The following is a 9309-nucleotide window of genomic DNA, read 5'->3' as shown; positions in this document are numbered from 1 at the left end:
GTAGCGCTCCACCTCCCGCACCAGTTCCGGCTCCTTCCCCCAGAGAGGTGACGTTCCACGCCCCCAGAGCCAGCGTCTGCCGCCCGGGTCTGGTCCGCCGAGGCCCCTGACCTTCACTGCCACCCATGTGGCATCGCACCCGACCCCAACGGTTCCTCCCACAGGTGGTGGGCCCATGGGATGGAGAGGGAGTTGCCACGTAGCTTGTTCGGGCTGTGCCCGGCCGGGCTCCGTGGCAAACCCGCCACCAGGCGCTCGACGAGCCCGCCCGTCTGGGCCTGGCTCCAGACGGGGCCCCGGCTTCCTCCGGGCAGGGTCACTCCATCTCTGCTTAGCTTTTTCATTGGGGTTTTTGAACCATTCTTTGTCTGGCCCCTCACCTGAGACCACTTTGCCTTGGGAGACCCTACCAGGAGCACAAAGCTCCAGACAACACAGCCCTCAGGTTCACAGAGACACACAAACCTCTCCACCACGATAAGGTGGTGGTTTAACACGGTTCGTCTGGCAGTTTCTTTGAAAACTATAGAGTACTACAGTACAGTATAAACTTCAGACAGTTCAGATTCACGTTATCTGAAAGCACTGTCAGAAACTAACACGTGTTTTTTTTTAAATCTTTGCCAAAAAGAATGAAAAAAAATAACAAGAAATATACATAATTTCGACCCCTTGTAGTGCAGTTTGAGCATCCAGCAGTTTACATTAATTAACGTGCCATACAGCCAAGCATGCTTCTTGAATGACAATATTGTCCTCATTTGCTTCAGACGCTGTTATCAAAAGTAATAGACCTGGCAAGATCAAAGTGCAGCCTAGTGGTTTCCCCTCTGGTACTTTCTGACTGGGAGAGTGAGCTTTTAAAGGACTTGTGACAAGCACGTTGCCTTTGAAGCGGATTAGTATTGTTACCGTCTCATGTTCCACTACTGTCCCCAGAAGTCAGTGGTTTAAACTATCTTGCCGACTGAACCCCACACAAATTTCCCAGTTGTGAAATATTTGTTCTCACCATTTCAAAGTGGCCCCTTGAGCCCTATAGTGCTGCACTATAATCATAATGAACAGGACCTCTATAGGGCCCAAAAAGCTGCTGCTGATAAAACTTATTAAGCTTATTTTTCATGTCCCTGAGGAAAGATTGATTGCACTGAAAGCTTTTTAATATAAATACATTATCTCCCAACAGTGACATGAAATCTCAGTCAGAAAAAATGCTGCTCCAACATTTTATCAATGGAAATGTGATCAGAGGCAATCTCAGACTGCAGCACATTTTAAATCCGGCAGCTATAGCTGAGTTACCGGCTCAATATTTGTTGTCTTAATAGAACAACAAAAAATTGTTGATTTTACCTTGAACATTGTCATGACATTATCTTTCGCTGCTCATTGGATTCCTTTTAGTTTCAAACAAAGGAAGCATCGAAAGACAGCTCAACCTCCACTGCTAATCACTTCTATTACTTTCTCTGCAGCAGTGGCTTTGTACAGCTACTGCAGGTGTTGTTATTTTCATCAAGGGTAAACAAGATCTTTGGATGACAAAACAATCTCAACACAAGGTCCATTTAGTAGCTGTGCTGGAGCTTTTGATTGTCAATCTTCCTCGGCAGATAGATTTTGAATCAATGAATTGTAAAGGTTTGAGCACTTTAAAGAAATAGCGTTTACATTATATTACATTCATTTAGTGCACGCTTTCATACAAAGCAATAAGTCCATTCCACCATGAAGATACCCATTCCAATTGCAAGAATCAACATCAACTTCAAATATGCTGAACTGCTTCAAGTGGTATACATTTAGAAACAATAAAAGATAGAGAAAGATATCTTTTATTATAATAATAATAAATTAACATTTCATGTGTTCATGCATTTCATGCCCGAACAAGCTACGTGGCTCCTATCTCTCCAGCCCATGGGCCCACCACCTGTGGGAGGAACCGCTGGGGTCGGGTGCGATGCCACATGGGTGGCAGTGAAGGTCAGGGGCCTCGACGGACCAGACCCGGGCAGCAGACGCTGGCTCTGGGGACGTGGAACGTCACCTCTCTGTGGGGGAAGGAGCCGGAACTGGTGCGGGAGGTGGAGCGCTACCGGTTAGATCTGGTGGGGCTTACCTCTACGCACAGTCTTGGTTCTGGAACCATACTCCTGGATAGGGGTTGGACTCTTTTCTTCTACGGAGTTGCCCAGGGTGTGAGGCGCCGGGCGGATGTGGGGATACTCACAAGCCCCCGGCTGAGCGCCGCTGTGTTGGAGTTTACCCGGTGGGCGAGAGGGTCGCCTCCCACGCCTGCGCGGGTTGTGGGGGAAAACTCTGACTGTTGTTTGTGCATATGCACCAAACAGGAGTTCGGAGTATTCGGCCTTCTTGGAGACCTTGACTGGAGTCCTGCATGGGGCTCCAGTGGGGGACTCCATTGTTCTGCTGGGGGACTTCAACGCACACGTGGGCAATGATGGAGACACCTGGAGAGGCGTGATTGGGAGGAACGGCCTCCCTGATCTAAACCAGAGTGGTTGTTTGTTTTTGGACTTCTGTGCTAGTCATGGATTGTCTATAACGAACACCATGTTCGAACACAGGGATGTTCATAAGTGTACCTGGTACCAGAGCACCCTAGGCCGAAGGTCAATGATCGATTTTATAATTGTTTCATCATATCTGAGGCCGTATGTTTTGGACACTCGGGTGAAGAGAGGGGCAGAGCTGTCAACCGATCACCCTCTGGTGGTGAGTTGGGTCAGGGGGTGGGGGAAGACTCTGGACAGACCTGGTAAGCCCAAACGTGTAGTGCGGTAAGAGCTGGAGGATAACGGGGGATTGTCGTCGATTTCCCGGGCGGAAGTCACTGATGTAGTCAAACAACTCCACAGTGGCAAAGCCCCGGGGATTGATGAGATCCGTCCAGAAATGCTCAAGGCTCTGGGTGTGGAGGGGCTGTCCTGGTTGACACGCCTCTTCAACATTGCGTGGAAGTCTGGGACGGTGCCAAAGGAGTGGCAGACTGCGGTGGTGGTTCCCCTTTTTAAAAAGGGGGACCAGAGGGTGTGTGCCAATTACAGGGGTATCACACTTCTCAGCCTCCCTGGTAAAGTCTACTCCAAGGTGCTGGAAAGGAGGGTTCGGCCGATAGTCGAACCTCGGGTTGAGGAGGAACAATGCGGATTCCGTCATGGTCGTGGAACAACGGACCAGCTCTTCACTCTCGCAAGAATCCTGGAGGGAGCCTGGGAGTATGCCCAACCGGTCTACATGTGTTTTGTGGATTTGGAGAAGGCGTATGACCGGGTCCCCCGGGAGATACTGTGGGAGGTGCTGCGGGAGTATGGGGTGAGGGGTTCTCTACTCAGGGCCATCCAATCTCTGTACAACCAAAGCGAGAGCTGTGTCCGGGTTCTCGGTAGTAAGTCGGACTCGTTTCAGGTGAGGGTTGGCCTCCGCCAGGGCTGCGCTTTGTCACCAATCCTGTTTGTAATATTTATGGACAGGATATCGAGGCGTAGTCGGGGTGGGGAGGGATTGCAGTTTGGTGGGCTGGGGATCTCATCGCTGCTCTTTGCAGATGATGTGGTCCTGATGGCATCATCGGCCTGCGACCTTCAGCACTCACTGGATCGGTTCGCAACCAAGTGTGAAGCGGTTGGGATGAGGATCAGCACCTCTAAATCTGAGGCCATGGTTCTCAGCAGGAAACCGATGGAATGCCTTCTCCAGGTAGGGAATGAGTCCTTACCCCAAGTGAAGGAGTTCAAGTACCTTGGGGTTTTGTTCGCGAGTGAGGGGACAATGGAGTGGGAGATTGGTCGGAGAATCGGCGCAGCGGGTGCGGTATTGCATTCAATCTATCGCACCGTTGTGACGAAAAGAGAGCTGAGCCAGAAGGCAAAGCTCTCGATCTACCGGTCAGTTTTCGTTCCTACCCTCACCTATGGTCATGAAGGCTGGGTCATGACCGAAAGAACGAGATCCAGGGTACAAGCGGCCGAAATGGGTGAGAAGCTCAGTCATCCGTGAGGAGCTCGGAGTAGAGCCGCTGCTCCTTTGCGTCGAAAGGAGCCAGTTGAGGTGGTTCGGGCATCTGGTAAGGATGCCCCCTGGGCGCCTCCCTAGGGAGGTGTTCCAGGCACGTCCAGCTGGGAGGAGGCCTCGGGGAAGACCCAGGACTAGGTGGAGGGATTATATCTCCAACCTGGCCTGGGAACGCCTCGGGATCCCCCAGTCGTAGCTGGTTAATGTTGCTCGGGAAAGGGAAGTTTGGGGTCCCCTGCTGGAGCTGCTCCCCCCGCGACCCGACACCGGATAAGCGGACGAAGATGGATGGATGGATGGTGTAATAAGAAAAGAGATACTACTCTGCAATCTGCATGTTAAATATAAGACTGGAACCAGAAGATGGTTAGCTTAGCTTAGCATAAAAGCTGGAAACAGAGGGAGCTAATGGCTCTGTCCAAATGTAACTAAATCTGACTACCAATACCGCTAAAGCTCACTTATTAACATGTTATATGTTTTTTGTTCATTTCATATAAACGACAAAGTATAACGACAACTTCCTGGAAATAGCCCAATTTACACAACTTGATACTTGATACACAGCTTTTTTTCTTTTTACAATACACAATAACAAAATATATAACATGTTTATTAGTGAGCTTTAGAGGTGTTGGTAGGGATAATTTTACCTTCAGACAGAGTCAAGCTAGCTGTTTCCCCCTGTTTTCAGTTTTTGTGCTAAGCTAACTGTCCCCTCCCTGTAGCCTTACACAATATTTCACAGACAAATATGAGAGTGGTATCGATCTTCTCATCCCATTCTCAGCAAGAAAGTGAATAAGTGTTTTTCCCAAATTGTCAAAATATTTCTTTTAAGGACTTCTCAACCACAATGACTTAAAAGTTGAGACTGAAAGTCCATTCTTAACATAGTCATTGACAAAACAAATCTCACCACAAGATCCATTTAGTAGCTGTTCCGGAGCTAGAACTGAAAAAAACTACTACTACTTCTGTTGCAATGTCAAGATATTTTTATCGATTTGAAATTCCCTCCTCAAAAAGAAAACATTTAAATGAGCCACAACCATGCTTTCAATAGAGTTGAAATTGATAAATAAACAGTTGCTGCATGTCTCGCCCCCTTTTTTAAAGTCGTGTGAGTGAGGCAGGGTCTAGGATTAACAAGGACAGGTTGAATTACAGCTTGAGTTTGGGGGCAATTCAATAGGAAGTGAATCAATCTGAGGATTAATTGTTGCGCCACATCCTGAGTAGCAGACACTCGATACAGCCAGAGGGAGACTGCTATAATGGAATTGAAATACAGACAGCACACAGCTTTAGCAGCTTAACCCTTCACAGCTCCTAGCATTTGTTTAATGTCTTATTAAAAGGCTGAGAGTAATGGAGATCAGCTACAACATTATATGGTCAACATCATCACTGGTTTCTTCTTCCCTGAAAATTATATTTTAGAGGCAAAGTGAATATTATACAGTGCCATTTATGTGATGCATTCCAGGCTGTTTTAGATATTTTTTATGGTTGGGGGTGTCTTTGAGGCTCAAGGGTCTGTGACATTATGTACAGTGTATATGCAGGATGGTAAAAATGGCTCTTCAAAGGCAAAAGCATTTTTAGGGTTAATGACGTGTTATGAATGCCACATTTTACAGCTGAGAGCTTCTATATGAAGTTGTGGTTATTAATGTAGAGATTGTAAAAAATATGCGAGATTCTTATTTTTTTGCTTCATTTATGTTGCTTCTGTATTTTTTCTTATACCTCCTAAATTGCATGTTTTATACCTAAAAGCTGCCAAATATGCATACTTTAAATTAGTGGCTTGAAATGGGCCAGTACTCACCAGTACTCTGAACTTCTGATACTTGTCCACATGAGTACCCTTACTTCGAATTGCTATTAACAGTTTTATTGATAGGCTGATATTTATACCAAAATAGGCTATATATCATGATTCTTTGGGAATAAACAAGCAATGATATGTAATATCAGACACTCAGCACCCCATACAGCATAATGGAATGATTCTTTGTTTCATGACCACATTTTCAGACATTGCAACGATTCAACAGTGAGATTGGCAGTCGAATCAGGCTCCTTAGAACGAATCATAAAATGGGCGACTATTCGGGGTCACCCCTTCAAGATATATGTATGAATATAAATATATCCAAGACATGTGCAATGATCATGTCATGCAACTGCTACTGGCACCTTTTCTGTTCCAATTCAGGCACTGCTGCAAATACTACTGTACTGACACACATGGGTTATCTTCTCAAGCAAGTGAGCTCTATTTTTGTTTTGCTACCACATTACTGTGATATTTGTGTTTAAAAGACTGCTGAAAAAATGCATGCCAGTTTATTAGATGAAACCGAGGATAGTAAGCCGTTGTTTACCTTAGAATATTTTATGTCCATAACACTGTCTTTCTGTGTGGATAGCTTTGCATCCAAATAATCTCAAGGAGGAGAGAAGGTGACGGTCACATTGAGCAAAGATCTCAAGAGCGTGAACGGCAGTACATGGAGAGAGTTAATATGATATTTAGTTTTACTGGATTTTAAATGTCATTTTATATGAAGTATCTTGGCACCGGTGACTTTCTTTTAAGAACGATTTGTAATTTTTTTTTGATGAACCAATGTTAAGTATAAGAACATTTTATTGGCACCTCAAACTGTTGGAGCTTTCAGTCATATTATACAATTGCCTTCAGTTTCCCTGCTTTTCAAGGAATTAGATATTCAAATGTCCATTTTTCAGAGCACTTTAAGGACTTCTTGTTCATGTTGGCTTAAAAGTTGAACTTTAAAGTTCATGCTTGACCTTAGTACAGCAGTCAACAAAACAATCTTACCTCTAAGTCCATTTAGCAGCTGTTCTGGAGCTTTCAATCATATTGCTCATAAAATGAGCAACCACTGTTTTGTTATTCTAAGTAACTAAATCTTTTAGTGATATTGCTGTAGATGTATTTCATTGAATGACCTAATCTGACTGACATCTGTTGTTGCACATATTGCATTCTCTCTCCATCTAAGGTTGACTTCTCGTCAGACCATATGTGAACACATATTCGCATGAACATCTTGCAGATTTTTGTCTCAGCTGCGATTCATTGCAGGAAATTGATTCCTCTTCGACATTACTCTTCCAAAGAGATGCTGCTACGATCTGAGCCAGGTACAGACTGTCATTTGTCAGGTGTCTTTGCGAGCGCTCTTATGCTTTGACTTATTGCATCTGGGTTGGCTGGAGAGGAGATAGGCTCTTAAACAAATGGCTGCTGTCACACAAGGGGAGGCAGCCTTTAATGAGCCTGTCTTCACAATTGGCACGGCCCATGTCAAGCTGCAGGCCTATAAGCGTTAGCACCCTTGTAGCTTTAGCTTTTTTCTTCTCAGTATTATGCGTGTGATACTGTAGTGCATCGGTACCACAGAGAAATACTGAATGTAAAAGTGCAGGATGGTTCAGAGAGCAGAGTCCCTGGAGCTTCAACACTTTTTCCTGATGATCCTGATCGGCCAATTCACAGCATGTTCTCGTTGTGATCATATCGTCACAAGTTACGCTTACTATAGACTGGATGCTGATAAACAAATGAAGAGTGGAGTTTATGACAGTTAAACACATTCTAAATATCAAAGCTCATTCATGCTAGTTGTAAACTCAAATCAGCCAATAGTATTTTATTATTCGCTAATTCTTCTGTAAATACTGACCTTTGAAAAAATTAGTTGAGATTGTTTTGTTTATGTAGACTAGCTTAGCACAAACACTGGGGGAGGGAGAAACAGCCAGCCTCAGCCAGCTGGAGGAAAATCTGCCTTCAAAACAGCTCCAAAATTACTGTGCAGAATATTAAAATGGTGCTACCTTTGTAACACATTTTAAGTGGATTCCTACACAAGATCTGTAAATATGTGAAGTTAATGTGTTGGATATGTTTTTTTTAAGATCCCGCCTGTGCTAATTGTAACTAAGTGAATATGGGTCAGCCTTTGCAGTTTTTTTTCTTCTAAATATTCAAATATGATCCAAATAGAGCAAATAGAATATTATAGTTAATTAACAAAGTTGGGGGAAATAATCATTTCTTTGTCCATTTAATGGTTTTGCAAACTTACCCGTCAATCATTACCAAATTTAAACATTATTTGGCTTCTCAGGAAAACATCATCTTATTACAAGACTTCTAAGATGCTTCATGGGTAGCTCAGGTGACACACAGATTTGATTGAATATTGAAAAACATAAACATATATTTGAACAAAAAAAAGTAGCCTACGACCTAATTAATAAATGCAAAAGACGTCCAGTTAAGTATATAATGCTGTAAAGAGAGTTTATAGGTGATGATGGTGATGGAGAAACCTTTATAGTTGAATTTTAATGACAATACCCGCTGCTACGGGTCATGTTATGTGTCATTGTCTTCATGCTTTAATCTCATGAAATTAATGTATTTTCAAGTGAAGGTGGATGCATGCATTGTCCATCCATAACAAAGGATCTTCAGCACTGCTAAGTAATATAGTCATTTTATCTTGAAGCCTTTCAGATTAAGAAAAATTGGTCAATTTAAAAAGTAATTAGCTAACCTAAAGCCAATGCGTGTTTCTTGAATATCTGCCCTCATCACAATGTGTGCCAAACCTGCGATTGGCTCTCCTTTCCTTTGTTCTCTGGTAAGTGAATATGTTTAGAGAGAATAGAAATGATTGATTTGCAATACTGCTTCCTCTCTCTTCCTGACATTACTAAAGTACCTGCTCAGTATAATGCCTGAACACGACAATGAGGGTAGTTAATCGTGTGAACTAGCAGCTGGGAGAATCTCACTAACTTTTAGGTTTGGAAAAACAATTAAAGACACTAAATCAGTGAGTCAGACAAAGCCTGTATGAAGGTTTTTAGGCGTCTCACTGACAGAATATGCTCCACAGAGACTGTATTGTCTCTTTGAAGAATGGAGACAGATTTATTGCAAAGGAGTATCAAAGCAAAAAATCCTCTCAGAGATAAATACCTTCATCTATTTTTTTCTCTCTCTCGGAGAGATAAGAACCCAAGCTGATGATCCTGCTGTGCATTTCAGACGGCATGTTTTCTATCTAAGAATAGGGTTTGATTATTCCCAGTAGTTATCCAGACTAAACGGCTCTTTCTCTATGTCTCTTACTCCTTTTAATCATGCAAAAGTGTGGATACAGTTACATTTTAATCTACTTTACCTCTAAGACTCACACCTCACCTTTCTTAGAAAGG

The sequence above is a fragment of the Perca flavescens genome, chromosome 8 (assembly GCF_004354835.1).
Source record: "Perca flavescens isolate YP-PL-M2 chromosome 8, PFLA_1.0, whole genome shotgun sequence".
In the NCBI taxonomy this organism is placed as follows: domain Eukaryota; kingdom Metazoa; phylum Chordata; class Actinopteri; order Perciformes; family Percidae; genus Perca; species Perca flavescens.
The sequence above is the reverse complement of the archived record's forward strand: the minus strand, read 5'-3'. Positions refer to the sequence as shown.